Genomic DNA, 18,360 nt, shown 5'->3' with positions numbered 1-18,360 from the left:
TCAGATGGCCAGTGTCAGCTATTACTGAGTTCAGTGACAGCTGATGGCACGTAGTGCCTTACGGTACTGGTGTTGTGCTTCCTCCTGGTGTGCGAGTGTGTATCCCTCCGTATTACACGCCCATCAGTGATCAAATAAGATGCCTTTGTGTGTTTTGGGAGGAATGAAACCAGATGCCTGTGTGTTTTGAGGATTTTGCTATGTAACTTCCTTTCTGTTTGGTAACTGGGAACTAGATGGAGCTTATTTGTTTATAGATATGTACTTTAATCTCTGGCTGTCAAAGTGGATTTAGGTAACATGTATATCCTTCTTAAATGTTAGAGGCTGAGCAGTTCTGAGCCCATCTCTAGAGGTGGGGATGGGAGAAGAGTGGGAAAAATCTTTTGAATGTTTTCAACACAGTAGGGGTGTCAGATTTACCCCAATTTCCAAACTGACCTCAGCACTGATGCTAAGGTTTGAATGGTTTCCCACCATGTCTGAAGCAAATGTAGTTCTGACCTATTTCCATGTTGTTATGAGCCAATTGCTGCTTTCGGATGCTTTGGGCTGTATTTCCCTGTGAGATTGAGGTTCTGTTGTTCTGAGCAAAATTTGTAGGCACAAGGCCTGGGGCAATATGCCAGTGCATTGAATCTGAATTGAAACCTATCTTTGCGTGAACCCAGCTTCCTGGGTCTCAGACGCATACTCAACCTCATTTATTTGCTGTATTGTACCTCTAAAAACCAGCCCACATTATGCAAGACTTCCCTGCCTTACTGTCATATCACGCATGCTTATATGAGATGCTTTCATGTCAGTGACATGAGTCCAAACAAAGAGCAAGGGCTTGGAAGCTGCAAAAGGAGAGTTATTTGCTCCTGCTCAGTAGCCTCAGAAATATCATTCTTGCAACTTCTATAAATGTATTTCATCAGGGACCTGTTCAGGTTGGGCATCAGACTGGAAAACACTTAGGTATGTGACTGAGCGAGTTCAGTCACTCAGGTGAGCCATTCCCTGCACAGCTGAGTGCTGGTGGGATGAAGGCACTGGTGTGATGGTGTAGGACTGAAGGCAATGGAACATAATCGTAATCTCAGAGCATTTTCCCTTCTACTTGATGGGACTGTTGCTGCTCCTGGGAAACAGCGAGTTTATCACAGCCTTCCGCACTCACCTGCAGTGAGTGTCTTAAGGCAGAGTTCACAGAGGCTACTTAGGCAGAATTTAGGACCTGAAGGATCTTTGTGATCTGCAAAAACTGTGCTCAAGTGGTCAAAAAACCCCCCAAACAGCTAGCTGCTAGATCTGTATATTCATCAGCTGCATTTTACTTGAATTCTGATGGATATCAGGACTCTCCCATTTTCACAGTGTTCCAAAATGTGAATGTCCTGGGGAATTTAATTTTATTTTTGATATTTCTCCTTGCTCTGTCTAAGGGGGCATGTAGCCTTTCCTAATGACTGGTTAGGAAGCTGTCTAGCTCTGGCTCTTTTAATCACTCTGATGTGGCCAAATGCCTAATTTCTAGGCATTACAATACCCAAACTGAAGACAGCTAAAGCACTTTATTGTCCATAGCCTCTCTTGTGCCTTAGTTCCCATCTCAGTGTTGGGAACGGTAGCCCATCCTCCCTTCCAAGGATGGTGTGAGGATAAATACATTAAAAGAGGTGAAGTGCTCAATTATTATGGTAATAGGTATCCTATAAATACTTAAGATATATGTGTATATTTGGATTTTAGTAGAACCTAACTTACAACTGCAGCTTAAAAAAACTACCATAAACCCCCATATAAATTCCATCTGTGAATATTTGATCAGATGCTATGTGGGTGGAAAAGTATGTTTCATTGCTATTGTGATTGCTTGCTTTCTTTAGCTTTTCATGAGTAATAAATGTGAAGAATGTCCCAATGCTTTTATGCTCTCCCAGTCAGTAATATTTTCTCTGAACCCGTATGTGAATGTTTAATTCATTAAATGGTATCATGCAACTTTATGGTGAAATCATAAATCTGTTCTCTTACACTGCTTATTGGAAAATCTTCAACCCCAAGCAAACCACTAGCAATATAGCTTGCTTCCCTTGACTACATATGTCTTCTATTGGCTGTTCCCACTTTCTCTTAGGTTGCTTTCTCCCTCTGCTTCCAAATTCTCCATTTGACTTTACAGTAGCAAATTTCCCTGGTTTGAGAAGAGGACTAGTTTTCATGTGCGTATAGGTGACAAAAAGGAAGGTACGCTATGTCCTGCATTTTACTTCACAGGGCTTTTGTGCTCAGTACTAGTCAGGTTTTCAGGATAAAGGTCAGTGCAGAGACACTGGAAAATTCACTGTGGGCATGAGACACCTGTGACGGTATCTGAGGCTAAAAAAAAAAAAAAATAGAGGGTTCTTTTTACTTTCTTGTTTTCTTAACGTAGCCATTTCCAGTGTTAGCAAAAGTGTGCAGGATGGTATGCAACATGCAATATCATACATTGCTGTCCTTCTCAGTATTATGCTTTGCTTTTTAGTTGTTCATGGTCATGACAAATCCTATAGGGCCCCCAGGAAACACCTCTGGAGGCCTGGAGGTGGGTATCACTACTCAGAAGTGCTCCTAGGAAAGCAGTTGGATAGCAAGAACACAGGCTGCTTAAATCTCTGCAGAAAAGTCCAGCATGCAGCCTGCACAGTCAGTCTACCAGAGGGGTCCAAGTTTTTGCTCTGATTATAGACCAAATACCTGTCCAGACTGATGATAAACAAGCTTCTCTTTCTAGACTGCTGTGGTCCTGCTTTTTGCCAGAATCCCAATGAAATTGAGTCAAAACCAGCATGCCTGTGAACAGCACCCCAAGGGACAGATGAAGATGCTCCCTGCTTGTGGCTCGTTGCAGCTGGCTTATCTGTGAGACCATCAGCATGAGCAGCTGTGAGATAGACAGGGCAAGTCGCCCAATGCTCGGCTGTCCCAGACTCTCTTAAAAACTACCTTTGAATCCTCCTTCCTGAGCTGTGCTGTGCTTTCTGTGGTCACAGCTGAGGTTGTGGGACAGTAATTATTACTAAAGACTTGTTGGTGGATCTTTGCCGAGTTCTCAGTGGCCAGACATCTGCATCACAGAAACTGCCCAGGCAGTTGAGGATAGTTGGCAGCTCCTTTGAAGTGTCAGCAGAAACACTCAAAAGAAGAGATTAATCCTTAAGTCCAAAGCTGGCTCAGGGACCCACAAGTTATAAGGAAATTGCCCTTCTCTTGCTATATCTACCGCTCATCCTGTGGCTACTACTGCCTTGGATCTCATGTGTCCTCATGCTCTGATTTCCAGAGCGGTTAGCAGTAAGGTTTCAGTCCAACAAGATAGGTTGCCACCGTTATGGCATCATTGGACATAATGGTACAACTCTTGTCTATGCCTAAAAGTGGCTTTTCTAAGTGCCTAGGTACTACCAAGAGCAATAGGATACAATAGCGATTAGGCATCTAAATGCATAGAAAAAAAACCACCCTGTTTTTTCAACCCACACGTAAGCTCATGCATAGTTTTATTAAATCCAATGAGCTCCTTTTCCTTAACGTGGACATGTGCTTAAGTAAGTGCCCTGCTCTTTTTTCTTTTTTTTTTTTTTTTTAAAACTCTCCCGTATTTTAAAAGAATCATTATTTTTGCATCAAGGAGTGTCTTCTGTACAAAGGGTGGGATTCCAGTATATCTTCAGGAAAGTGAACCAGACAATTATCTTGCAGGACTGGTGCAGATGCCAGAAAGAGGAGGTGTGGTAAAGGGGAATGCATGATTGATTTCTTTTCTATTCCAGAGCTGGATGAAATGCCTGACACAGCTGTTAGCTCACACTGCTTACAAGAACGAGGAATCAATCTCACCAGATGTTGTTCATTTCCTCTGTTGCTGTGTGGCCAGCTCTGTTGTACAGACGATGCAGGGGGCGGAGGGGAGGGAGGGAAAAGAAAGGAGAGAAAATCTCAGTCTAAATTACACAAGAAGGGCCCAGTGTGGGAATTTAACATAAGTGAGGAACACAAGAATGGGCCACGACTGGGAAAGTGGAAGCTGGAAAGACAGAGCCCACTCATTCATGAGTCTGAATCGTTCGCTGGGGAGCAGAGCAGACTCCCATCCACTGTGGGTTGATACATGACCATCTTATGTGTTGTCCTGAAAGCTAATGTTTTCCGTTGAAAGGATGCAGGAGGTACATGGGGAGGGTTTGGTAGCAAACAAGCCAATGATTCAAGGCCACATCTGCCAGCTGCATTGTGCACTGTGTTGGATGAGTCTGTGGAGCACTTACTCACATGTGTAGAGTCTTTGAGCAACAGTCGGGGAAGGGATCACAGTGACAGTGTGATGTGCTGCTACCACAAACAAACTACCTGGGTGCTTGTGCTCCTGTGTGTGCTAGCACCATTTCAAACCACCTTCTTTCCTGAGGTTGGAACAAGCTCCTGTGCTCGGAGATGCAGCGGGGGAGACCAGTCACGACACGCGAGGCACCTGGTGCTGGGAAGCTACTGAGATGTTACGTCATCTCTTCAAGCTTTTTTCACCAGAGCAGTGTCTTCTGTAGATTACTTAAAGGTTTCTTTGCCTGTGCAACCGGTTGAGAAGGAAAAAAAGAGAGAGGCAGAGGAAAGGACCTTTAAATGAGGAGTGCACTTTAAGCTAAGGGCAAATGCTTCAGGAAAAGAGATGTGAAAGCAGAAAAGTTTGCAGATGGGCTGTGGAGGTGCCACTGGCCACAAGAGGGCATAGTGGGTGGTATCTGCTTCCCATGGAGAAAAGCTATTTTAGTAAGCCAGTTGAGCTATTAATGATTATCATTTGTTCTGGATATTCCACTTCAAGGTGAATTGATCTCTGTTGCATATTTTTTGACACCTTTTTTGCACATTCTCCATTTCTTTGCAATATAGTCCAAGTAGGTTCTTGTCTCTGTGGCTCTACTAGCCTTGAAGGGGAGAGCACATGGAGCTGCTGCCATGGAAGATTAGACTAAGCCACTGCTCACAAAATAAGCTCTGGCTTGAGATGTCTGGGGAAGGGCTAGTGCCATGCTTTGTGACCTCTCTAAAACACCTTGAAATAAGCCCTTCCCTCTCAGCTGTATAGCATTTAATGCCTTGTTGGTAAAAACCCCTGAAGACCTAAAAACCAAACAAAATAAAGGATTCCAAAACATAAAAAAAGCACAATGCTGTTTCATTTTCCTCTGAAGTGTTTGGCCTACAATAGGGTAAGAACTCTGTGGGAAAAAATAACAAACAAGCTGTCACTGCTGAAGTCACTCAGGAGAGATACAGCGACAGGACCGTGATGAACTGACACGTTCCTCTCTTGCGATACAACGACCACCACTGAGGAAGGGACAGCCAGCCTCTTGCTGTTGGACCTTAGGACAGATATATACTTGTTGAGGTGGAGTTAGAGATGGAAACGGGACCATAGTGCTCCCAATAACACTGTTGTGTTGCATGATGTGTGGGTGCATCTGGCCTGCAGTTATGAAGCAAGATGGGCCTACTCTTAAGATGTCTTCTCATTAAGTAGTTACTTCTGCCAAGGGTGGGAGACTAGGTTATATGGAGCACTCATTTCTCCTTTGTGCCACTTTCTGCAGTTTTCTTTAACAAAAGGAGTATAAATTAACTGGGGAACCATTGGGTTGAAAATAATTCAAAGATTCTGTTCTCCAGTTGCAAGGATGCTAAGCTCTGAGTCAATCTGTTGACATCAGTCCAGATAATCTAGATCTACACCAGTGCAAAATGTTGTCATTCAGATGGATTAGCTGAAGTGATTCCTTAAGGAATTACCCTTAAGGGTGAATAAAATGCTCTCACAGGGCACGTTAAAGGCTCTGCTGAAAAGATTTATTGTACAGTTCCTGGGAATGTGAATGAGACATCCTGATGCTCTATAGTTACATTGATCAGATCCTCGTTATTGCTCAAGGCAACCTGGGAGTTATTCCTTGAAGTGCCATCAAACAATTTCCTGTTTTGTTGCAATTATACCCAACCGAATCCTACTTTGCCACATTGCTTGAATAGACTGCTCTGAATATCACCCAGCATATCAATTACTTGCTGTAGTTTGCAAACTCTTTTATGCAATCTATGAGATGTATCAAGGGGACCTGATCCTTCAGTGCCAAAGCTGGCAACTTCTGTTAAGTCCTCTGCTTTATGCAAACCTCCCTTTACCATTGCTGAAAGGCAGACTGCATGTGCAGTTTGAAGTTACGGTTAAAATTACATGGAAAGAAAATGACAGGAGCAGCTGTCATATTTTTAACAAAATTTGGTCACTGCGGATATGAAACCTGAGAACTTGCATAAGAGACCCACTCCACTGAGCGTTGGTTTAGTCCACAGAGCAGCTGCACAAAGGGGGGGCATTTCACCGCTTTTCTGGAGCTCCTTGCTTGGGGAATTGTGGCTGCAGGTTCCCGAGGGCCCCCTGGTGTTTTGCGCAATCTATCTTTAGAGAACTGCAAGTTCATTTCTGAGAAGGGCACTGGCTTTGAGCAGGGACTACCTCTAAACTGACAAACCACTTCCTGCAATCGTTAACTGAATTAAGAGCTTGCTGTCCCCTTCAAGCCCCTGCAAAGACCCCCCTCCCACCCCTTCACCACCACCACCACCCCCTCTTGGCTTGGCATCAAGAAATATTTGTAAAGACAAGAGGGCATGGAGGGTTGAAGTTGATACTAGTTCATAGGCCTCTTCCCTGCCTGTGTCTTCTACAAAAAGCTCTGATATCAGCCCCACTGGGCTTCTGCAGGAGCTAAAGCCATGACATTTCCAGAGTGTTTTCCAGCCCTGGGAAAGAAGGCACCTCATATGTCTGTGCATTTGATGCTTCCTTTGTATTTCTGCCAGCACAGCCCTCCTCTGAAACTGATGCAAACGGATGTTGCAATTTTTGGCCAAATTCTGGGCAGTAACAGAACACCCGCAACTCCTGGGACATTATTCCCTGCTAAAAAAATCCCAGATCTGGTCTGTATCAGCTTCCATTATAGGATATGTCAAAACCTTGCAATCATCAGTGTTGACTTCAATGATATGTAGCCATTGAGAAAAAGTACTGCAAAGCCGCCCTGAATTCTTCTTGTCTGATTTTATACTCGGTCATGGTGGATCTTTTTTGTTTGTTTGTTTTATTCCCAGATTTGTGGTCTTCTAACATATACTTTACTCAGTCTTTGCGTACATGTGTCTCGAAACCTCTTTGTACTGGGTGAGATTTACAAGTGCTTACTTAACACATTGCTTTCTTCCTAGGTTCCTGGTCCTCCCGCTCTGAAGGTGTCCAGGCAGGCTTAATTGCTGTGGGACTTACAGATGCAGACTAGCATTTTGCAAACTGGTTACAGAAATTGAAATTTTAACTAAATAATATTTGTCAAGAATTTTTCAATTATGGGCAAGCCAATTTATTAGAAGAATATTTTTCTTGCATTTTTAAGATTCCAGCATCATTGCAGAAGTTGATTGGTTCTATACGCATGAAACACACAGGTAGTTTAAGACTATGAACACACCTTAACACATGATTTTCTACTTCATTTTTATTAGATAAACTCCATTAAAACATGACCATTGCTTCATAACTTAAATGGTCATGAAAGATATTCTTCCTGCAGACATGTCTATCTCAAAAAAAAAAAATAAAGGCTTTGACTGTTTTCACATACAAATATAAAGAAAAGTTTGTTTCACAAACAAATATTTTCTCTCAAAGCACCTGTTTTGCTTCTCCTTTGCCACAGACATAATGACAACAAGGATTAAGGAAGAGCTAAATGGGGAACATATGCTATATGTTAGTATCCAAAGACTGGGAAATGCATGGAGGAGTGCATAGCGTGAGTAGAAGAAGCCAAAATCAAGAATATACGCAAATCTAGAAGAAGCCATTTGAATTTCTCATTAAAATTCAAAGGCTACTTATAGGTGTTTGCTTTTTATACTGAGGACATTGACAGAGTTGAAGTACTATGTGTAGAACTTCCAAAGGTTGCTAACTTCTGTCCCAAAAAGCAACCAGAAAAGGAACTGGAAGTGTATACTACTACTGTCTGCAGGATGAACAAGAACAAATGACCAGGTACAGTCTGTCATCCATCTCCAGCTGGAATGGGGACCCACAATTGTGCATTTTGACGCTTGCAGAAGATGGACTAAAGAAGAGTATAATCACTATAGTATCAGATGTTTTGATTCAGTATTTGAACCTTTGAATTAGCTCAAAACACAACCAGTGAAGAATTTTTCAGCAGAACAATTTTTTCATTGGGAAGTGACATTTCTTTAAAATAAAAACTTTCCCTGGGAACACACCAGTTGGAACAAAACTCGTCATTGTCATTGCTGACAAAGCTGCAAACTCCAGAGGTTTATAAAAACTGAAACTGCATAGGAAATACATACAGGCACGTAGCTTGAATACAGTCTACAATATATACACCCCAGGAGGCTGGAGTGTGTGGAGGCAGGCGTTTGCTCCCACCAAAAGCACTTGGAGTGTTTCCACCTTTCTTAATGGAAGCAAGATCAGGCCCTGAGTATGGAAATGCAAAGAGGCAGATAGTGTGAGCCCAAGGGAGTTGCTCATTTGTTTGGCCATTGCTGCACGTCTGTTGGATACTCACTTTAGCTGCAATATTCCTTGTTCAGTAGGTAACCATCAATGCCAATGGTGCCATTTCTTTCACCTGTGTAAATTGGGGTTCAATCCACAAATGCACTGGAGCCTTCACTGGCTCCTTGGTGAACCTGGGAGTGGGAGTCGTATCCGTTTCCATTGCTGTGAGCAGGATGTAGAAAGCTTTTTGAGATAAGTAGGTAAAATATGCTACGAACACATGCAGGATTGTGTCACTTCATGGTTCACATAGTCCCAACTGTGGCTGGCTACTGAGATGTTTTATCAATTAGTGCCTTTTGCCCACATAAACTCATGAGAGATCAAATGGCTGTGGCTCATAGCCAGTCATGCACCCTGGGGTATTTGAACCTGCTCTCCTCAGCAGAGCATCCTGCCAAGCATGCCTGGAGGGCATTTGCAGCAAGACCAGGCACAAGTTGCATTTTGAATCCATCACTAGGAGTGGAAGGTTCACAGGTCCCTGAGAAGAGCAGGAAGCATGAGTGAGACTGTGCAGCCCAGTGGCTGTGGCTCTGAGCAGGGAGCCCTGCCCTGGGCAGCGGGGAGCCCCCGGTACATCAGCAGTGTCTGGGTGTAATGCAGTGGCTGCCTGGTGTCACAGATGGAAAGGAGCATTGACAGAGACACTGAGAGAAATCAGGCCAAGCACATGTCTCTATAAGGGTTTTCTGAACCCTGCATCTACAAATTATACATTTATCATAGAATCATAGAATCATAGAATGCTTTGGGTTGGAAGGGACCTTGAGAGATCATCCCCTTTTGCATTTTAAATTCTAACTTGCAAATACTCCATTTGATAATGGTGGCTTTCTAATGGTATAATTTTCACCTAAGCACTTAGTCAGTTGTCTAATGGAAAGAGGAGTGTATTAAACTGCTCTCACGGTCTCTGACCTAAGACTAGAAACCTCTATCTCAAGAGGCAGACTAAGGTTAGACTAAATGCAGGCATGCTGGTTCCCAGGTCTGTGTACTAATGTATTTCTCACCCACCCACTGCCAGAGCCTGTCACTTTGAACTTGATGTGGTGTAAAGGCCTTTGACTCCAATTTCTCAACAAAAAATGCATGCAGAAGACAACCTACTAAGACATTCAGACCGCAAGAGAAAGCTCAGCTACCCATGATGGGCTTCTCTGGGCCACCGCAGCGAGCAGCAGTGACTTTTGAGGAACGTCCGTAGACGTCATTTACCCTTTTCAAGAAGACAGACATAATTTCCAGCCAGAGTTTTTCCCCACTGCAGCAGAGGTTGTCATCTTACTAAGTTATACCCCCATCTTGCTTGTGCAATCAGCCATCCTTGGTACTCTGCTTTTTTGGCTACTCCCCCACCCTCTTTCTCTCCTCTTCTTTGTCCTCATTTCTCTTCTCTTAAGAAAGTTCATCTTCTCAGTGTAAAGCAATAGAAATCAGGGCCTGAAGGGATTTCATGGGAGCTGTCTAGCCCATCCCCCTTGCCCACAGAAAGTCAGCTATACCTAAATTTATGTATGAGGAAGAGGAGGAAGGGGCAGAGAGGCTGTCAGGCTGCAAGCTACTTTTGGCTTGGCTCTGATTAGCACCAAGCACAGGTGCTAAGCACCTCTTCACTGTCAGATTTTCCATTCAGTGTGTGTCCTTAATACAGGCAGAAACTATTTTTGGTTACAACACAATCAGCATCTTTATCAAGGGGTCTTCTACAGTGCCCATCTGTATAGCGGCCAAGTACTTCCCAGACAGATTTGGACTTCATGGCATGAATGAGAAAGCATTTCTCTGACAAATTATTTAAAAATAGTACGGATAGATTTATTAACACCTTATAAAAACCTAGGCAGCTGCAGCTAAGTATAAAGTCAGGCAGCAAAATGATGGGGTAAAAGCTGGTTAATGTTTTACAAGAAGTTTTCTAGATATAAAAGATCACTTCTTTCAGAACTGATTTTTTAGATAAATGATGCCTTTGAAAATTTTTGTTTGCAATTCACTTATACATCCCAGATACAGAGCCCATGCAGTATACATCTTAAAATTGAGAGTCTCACTTTACTCGATTCCAGTCAGTAATTATGGATACTAAATTTCTGTAAGTAACATCTAAAGCTATGTTTACATTGTCTGCAGAAAGGTTTGCACCATTTAAATCAATTTAGAAATCTGTTAAGTAAATCTGACGCAAGTTTAGTTATAGCAAATGTCTTAGCTAATAAATTTCTTGGGACTGGGTTGTATCTTTTCTGCATGCATGGATGAAACTCAAGTGCTCTCAAGGCCTCAGTGAATAAATAATAAATGATGCAAAATAGCTTTTTGATACGTAATAATATCATAAGTTTAAAATGTGTTTTCCCGGGACTAGCAATGAGTGTGGTGTGTCCCTCTGGGAAGTTATTAAATACAAAGAAAAAAGAGCTATTTCTAGGGTTGGAAGCTGGTCAATGCATCTCTCACCACACCCTGGTTCCTGGCAATCATTTACACTCATCTCTTACACCCTTTCAAAGGGGCTGTAAATTATTGCCAACTCAGTATGTTACACCCAACTTATCACAGGTGAAAATAAATTGCAAAGCAATGAAGATTCAGATCTGTGGTATAAACACGCACAGAAAGGCTGCTGCTTTAGCTTATCAGATACCTTTATTTATCTTCACTCCATCGTAACCTCATGTTTAATACTCTTAACCCTCTCTCAGCTGATATTTGATCCTACATATCAGAGTTCTGTTTCTCCCTTGTTGTGTGTCCATAAAGCTTTCTTGCTCAGATTAATCTCCATTCAGACTAAAAATGTTTCTCTGCTTACTAAACTGATGTTTAGTGATCCCTTGTGACTGCATGACTTGTCCTTGGTGCTCTTGGGATTTTAGGTGATTCAAACGCTGGCCAAAGCTGAAATCACTTACCTGATACGGTCAAGTGTTACAGTGACTAAAGTTTCTTAATCCAGTTTCAATCATGTATAAGTACTTTTAAAATATCCCTTAAAATGACTTTATTATAACCCTAGATAACCACTTAAAATGCCCAGTTTTTCCCCTCTGTCTTAAGTTGAAATGGAAGTTAGACTTAACTCTTGGTTTTCCTTCGTGGCAGGAGCTGGAGAGGCTGAGCACATTATACCAGTTCCTCTCTTTCCCCTTCCATTTGCAGGGGAAATATCCTTCCTTTCAACAAACCTGATGTCCCCCCGCACAGCCCCCCTGCAGCAGTTACTGTGTAAGGCTCAGGAGTCAGCAGCAGTTTCTTAGCACCAGACAGGTCTTGCCTGCTCTTCTGCTGCTAGCCATATCTCAGTTCCTGTGACACTCCTAGGACAAAGAAGCAGCTACTGGCCATCAGCTCTGGCAAAAGAGACCTGTGACCTCAGGCACAGTAGTTCAGAGATGTTCCTTGCAATATTTGTTAAAACCTTTGAAACAGTCCCTGTTGCAAGTATTGAAAGAAGCCTACTGTGGTGGCAAATTTAAGTACTCTCAAATTAGGAGATAAAGAAGATAAAATTGCCTAGGCAGCCCCAGCTTGATCTCTTCATACAAGCAAGTCATTTTCAATGATGTGATTGCAGACCCCTGCACCTGCTGGGGCTCCCATGGATGGTGGTCATTTAACACTGGGCAGCTCAGCATGGCTCATCTTACTTATCAGACCCACACAAACCATCCTCCGAGTGCAGCATCACTCATTTTCCAAGAGATTTTCTATCATGGTAGCAGTCAAATGCTATGCCAACTGTAAAGAAGAACATCTCACTAATGCCAGAAGATGAAGTTAAGCTATTATTCTCATTTTTGGTAGCAGAGAGAGATTCAATAGCCACTAATTACAGGCCATGGCTTTTTGGAGCCCTTGGTGTATCGTGTGTGCTCAGGGTATGGCTCACTGCACCTCCAGTTACAGCTGAGGTAGCAGCAGCTGCAAACCTGTTTTGTCCTGTTCACTGAATGAATGTGGGAAAAGCAGGCTGAGTATGACACTATGTATTTAAAAGTGAATCTATAAAATGTGCAAAAAGAGGCTGGGTATGTGACCTTTATTTCACCATCTATTTACTAACTTTGTAACCTAAATATTGCTTCCTATCTTTAAGTGGGTACAGGGTGCATTTTTAGATTATATTTTCAATACAGTCAAAAATTCAGAAACACGGCATGTAACATCATGAAGGAATCTGAACTTGGTATCAGCTGGACCAAATCCTTTAAGTTCACTGTGTAAAGCCCTGCTAAGTGTGTTAATAAGAGGTTCATCTTGAGCGAACTCCACAGGCAAGTACAGGTCAACCAGGGGATCAGGCCCAGCCAGCATGGGTTCACAAAAGGCAGGTCCTGCTTGACCAACCTGATCTCCTTCTATGACCTGGTGACCCGCCTGGTAGATGATGGAAAGGCTGTGGATGTCATCTACCTCGACTTTAGCAAAGCTTTTGACACCGTCTCGCATAATATCCTCCTCGGGAAGCTGGCAGCTCACGGCTTAGACAGGCATACTCTTCGCTGGGTAAAGAACTGGTTGGGTGGCCGAGCCCAGAGAGTAGTGATAAATGGTGTTAAGTCCAGTTGGCGGCCGGTCACGAGCGGTGTTCCCCAGGGCTCTGTTTTAGGGCCAGTCTTGTTCAATATCTTTATCAATGATCTGGATGAGGGGATCGAGTGCACCCTCAGTAAGTTTGCAGACGACACCAAATTGGGTGGGAGTGTCGATCTGCTCGAGGGTAGGGTGGCCCTGCAGAGGGACCTGGACAGACTGGATCGATGGGCCGTGGCCAACTGTATGAGGTTCAACAAGGCCAAGTGCCGGGTCCTGCACTTCGGTCACAACAACCCCATGCAACGCTACAGGCTTGGGGAGGAGTGGCTGGAAAGATGCCTGGCCGAAAAGGACCTGCGGGTGTTAGTAGATAGCCGGCTGAACATGAGCCAGCAGTGTGCCCAGGTGGCCAAGAAGGCCAACAGCATCCTGGCTTGTATCAGGAATGCTGTGGCCAGCAGGAGCAGGGAGGTGATTGTGCCCCTGTACTCGGCACTGGTGAGGCCGCACCTGGAATACTGTGTCCAGTTTTGGGCCCCTCACTACAAGAAAGACATTGAGGTGCTGGAGCGTGTTCAGAGGCGGGCAACGAAGCTGGTGAAGGGTCTGGAGAACAAGTCTTATGAGGAGCGGCTGAGGGAACTGGGGTTGTTTAGCCTGGAAAAGAGGAGGCTGAGGGGAGACCTTATCGCTCTCTACAACTACCTGAAAGGAGGTTGTAGTGAGGTGGGTGTTGGGCTCTTCTCCCAAGTAGCTAGCGATAGGACAAGAGGAAATGGGCTTAAGCTGCGCCAGGGGAGGTTTAGACTGGAAATTAGGAAAAATTTCTTTACGGAAAGGGTGGTCAGGCATTGGAACAGGCTGCCCAGAGAGGTGGTGGAGTCACCATCCCTGGAGGCGTTTAAAAAACGGGTAGATGTGGCACTTCGGGATATGGTTTAGTCTGGTCTACCCTTGATTAGTCTAGAGTGGGCTTGGTAGTGTAGGTTAATGGTTGGACTGGATGATCTTAAAGGTCTTTTCCAACCTAGATGATTCTCTGATTCTATGATTCTAATAGGGTAATCCACGGCAGCAGCAGGTCCCCATCTTCCTTACTGCCTTGAAGGAAATGGAACGTGTGGCCCATAAGTGTCCCAGATGTTTGTGGAGAGCAGAGGAATGAGGAGATTTGAAAAAAGAGAGGCTTGGACCATGCAGGGGAAGTGTTTTTAGGACAGAACTGAGGAGAATTTGAGTCTGGATTGTAGAACTATGATTCTTTAATGCAACAAGAGGTCAGCAAAAAGGCATTTTAAGAAAGAGCTTGGAAGGAAGGACAGGGGATCTTTGTGTGCTGTTCAAGCCACTGCCATCAGTGCTGACTCCCTCGACAGCTGCTTTCAGCTCAAACATGCTCAGAGGGAGTATGTCATATTTTATCTCAAGCTTCCTAAAGAGCCAATTACTCTAACAACTCATCCCCACTCAAAGGCAAAATAGAGATTTCTAATGAGGCATCACCAGGTCTCAACCCATCTCTGAGCTGACCACCTCTGTCTTGTGGATGTCTGAAGCATCTCATGAGTTTTAGCTCTGCTTTGCCTAGCATTTTGCCTTCCCTTGCTTTATCCCTCACTTCTGTTGATTCTGGTTTTGATGTCAAGGGTTCAGACTCATTCTTTTTTCCCTCTTCCTTTTGTTACAGAAGCTGTAGGTCTGTCTTCCATTAGTAATCACCTTGTGGGAGGGAGGCTACTTCACAAGAGCCTATTGTCCTCTGATGTAATATACTAGTCTGGTGTCCTGCAGTCCCATTAAAATAATGTTATTCATGATCACAGTAAATTTTCTGGTTCACTTTTTTTGTGAAAATGCCCCAGCATTTAGCATCAGCACCTAAAATAACCTGCCAGTCTGGGCTGAAGTGTTCTCTGCAGGTAGCAGCCCTGTTCAGAGAGTACTGTGTTGAAGTTTAGCAGCATCAAATAAAGCTCCAGATCTGACTCTTTGTTCTTTTAAGCACCCCTTTAACAATCTTTTTTTTTTGTAGCAGCAATAAAATGTAGCTATCATAGAGCTGAAATAATGCTATTTTTAAATTAAACTCTTTTGCAAAACAGAGTCATCGTAATTGTGGTCTGTGAACCATTATTACTGCAGGTGGTATGCTGTGGCTCACAGAGAAAGATTTGACATGTGAGACTGCATGTTTAGTGGTTGTATTCTCTAGTAATGCTGTTTATGGATAAAAAAGATAACAATCTAGAATGAACAGGTAGTTTTCCCCCCCAGCATATACAAATTAAATGATATCAGTCTTGGATAATAGATTTAAATTTTCTGGGGTTATCATTCCAGGCTGCTTTTGTTTTACTATTTTGTCTTTTAAAACTGCCTTTTCCTTACAGCATTACTCAGAGTGTATTAGTCTGTTTTGTTTTCTTTCTGACATGTCTCTCCATCGTGGATATTTTCAGTTCTCTTTTGTAATTTCCATATTTTAATCTAATTCTCCCTTCTCCTTCTCTCTCTACTTTTGCTTTCTCTTTTCCTATTTCCCTGAAGTCCTCTTCTGAGCTGCACTCTCCCAGTGGCAGTCTGTTTCAGACACACCTTCTCCCAAAGTAATTGTAAATCTCATCTTTTAAAGATTTTGTTTTATCTCAATTTATACGCCCTTGTGATAGGGGTGTTTGCTTTCTTTTGGTTTTCACAGATATGCTTATGATCCACTAAGGAGACTGGCTGAATATTGTTCCCATTCCTGGATCCTTTCCTTCTCCTTTCCATTGGGAGCAACCCAGGGCATCAATGGATACAGAGGCTGTGGCGTTATCGAGGATGCAGCTGGACCCTGGGAAGCTGCAGGATGTGCTGGGACTGTGATGAGATGGTTAGGCCTCAGGGATGAATGGTAAAACCTCCCTGGAGAGCAGAGGGCACTGCCACACAACAAGTAATCGTGCTGGCTGGGAGCAAGGACCCCCTGGAAGAGCAGGGCTCATGGCCACGAGGTGGTTGTGTGTAAACATTGCTCCTTCCATCCCGGCTTACCAAGCTGGGTTTTCTTAATTTAAAAAGTGAAGTTTTTACTCAAAGCAAAGATATCTTTTTGGGTGGTATGCTTTCCGGGAAGGGTCTGGGCAGTTTAACAGCCAGGTGACTGTCCTGTTACACTTCCATGCCACCTCTTCAGGAGCGATTTGTCCCCTGTACGACATGAGAATTGGTAGGATTGGTTCTGCCTTCACACTTTGTATTGTAAATCAGGTGTCACACTGATCTGTGCACTCAATCTAAAATCAGTAAGAGATCTGCTAGTGTGTAAGGTTAAAATCTGCTCCATTTAGGTATTGCTTAAATCTTTCCCATAATGCATTATGCTTGCTTGTGTAGAGGTAATGTACTTTACACCCACGTCAGTACATTCTGTCTTTCCAGCAGGCTTTTGCAAAATTATTTTGCTTGTTACAAAATACAGCAGCTCTTTACAAAAGCTAGATATAAATTTGCTTTGTGTTTCCTTCCACTTTTTGTGCAGTTCTTCATACTCCTTCTTTCAAATTTTTTTATTCAGTTTTCCCATTCCTTTCTGAGCTTTCAATTTTCTTCCAGTTGCTCCTGTGACTAACCCAATCCTTTGAATGAGACCTGGCTTCCGTCAGAGCTTTCAATCTGCAAATGCTGTTCTTCACTTATGGTGCAATTGCCTTTTCCAAACTGACGTCAGAATCTTTTCTGCAATCTTGTTCTTGGTTTTGGCTCTCCATTACAACTTTTGCCTCAAATTAAGGATTCCATAAACTGTCCGAACAGCACTGTTGATTCAACAGTCACAACTCTGTTCTCAAAGCCTCAAATGTCTCTTTTTCCTTCTTTTTGAGTTCTCATATGATATCTTGTCAGACATCATAAGATCTCTCCCAAAAGTGTCTTTCTATCTGGAATGAAGGTTTTTTTGAACGTCTTGATCATAATCTCATCACTAGTTTGATCTTCACTTACGTGCATATTATCAAAAGAAGTTTGTGATTTCCTGATTAAAAGGCTGCTCTTAGTCACCTTTTTCAGTATCTTTGCTTGCCTTCATGAAGGGACAATCTTCTAGCTTGATCCGATTGCTTGCTATGGATTGATGGGGTCAGAGCTATTTTGGCCTTCTCAGTTCCATGTTCTTTGCTCTTTTTTCCCCTTCTGTTTCTAGGTACACTCATTTGTAATTACCTCCACCTCTGATGCAATATAGCATTGCAAATTGAGCACACCTCTAGTTTGGCCCCAGAATTTTCTAAATAAAATGACAAATATCTGCTAGTACCAAAAGAAGGGTTTTCCAGTGTTGGGGGTTTTTTGTTGTGTTTTTTTTTTTCGTTGTTGTTGTTGTTTGTGTGTTTTTATTACTCAATATTGGCAAGGTGTTGTTTGGCTTTTCCAGAATTTCACTGCTTGGTCTCTGCATATAAAAAATAAGCCTAAATAATGTAAGTTTCAGAAAGGTTATGAGCAACCAAAATTTTTAGAGTGGGCAATGTAAAGCAACTAAGATGTACTTCCAGCTCACTGTAAAGGACACCTCTCCCACAGAAAAAGGGCAAAGTGTGCTGTGCTTGTTGAAGTGTCAATAACGAGCATATTGACCTGCAATACATCATAGAATCATAGAATGCTTTTTGGGTTGGAAGGGACCTTGAGAGATCATCGAGCCCAACCCCCCTGCAGTAAGCAGGGATTATCATCACCTTTTCAGCTTTTTACCTGTGAACTCTTGATCCTACATCCTGCCTTTGACAGTTACATGCTCTGATTTTCTGTATCTGTACTGCAAGTCTGTAATCAAAGCTGTGCTGGGCTTTATGGGCCTAGTAGTTAAGTGTAGCAATAGGCATCAGGGTGCTTGGTGTTAACACCTTTGTCATGGTTTCCCTTTGGGCCTGAGCTTATTCCCCTACTTTGTGCTGAGCTGAACTGGGGAAATAAGGAGATGCTGATCTAATCCCACCCCCTGGCTGGTCTGGCTGCAGTCCCTGGGTACTGAGGGGTCAGGTAGCTCTGCTAGGGCAAAATTGTCTGAAGGCCATTATAAATTTATTGTTCACTTATAGCATTTTAGTGCTTGTAGAGCTGTTTTGCTTCTTCATTTTGCTCTGCACAGGCAGAAGGGGAGAGAAGGAAATGCT

This window comes from Pelecanus crispus, chromosome 2, assembly GCF_030463565.1.
Source record: "Pelecanus crispus isolate bPelCri1 chromosome 2, bPelCri1.pri, whole genome shotgun sequence".
Lineage (NCBI taxonomy): Eukaryota > Metazoa > Chordata > Aves > Pelecaniformes > Pelecanidae > Pelecanus > Pelecanus crispus.
This window is presented reverse-complemented; position numbering follows the sequence as displayed.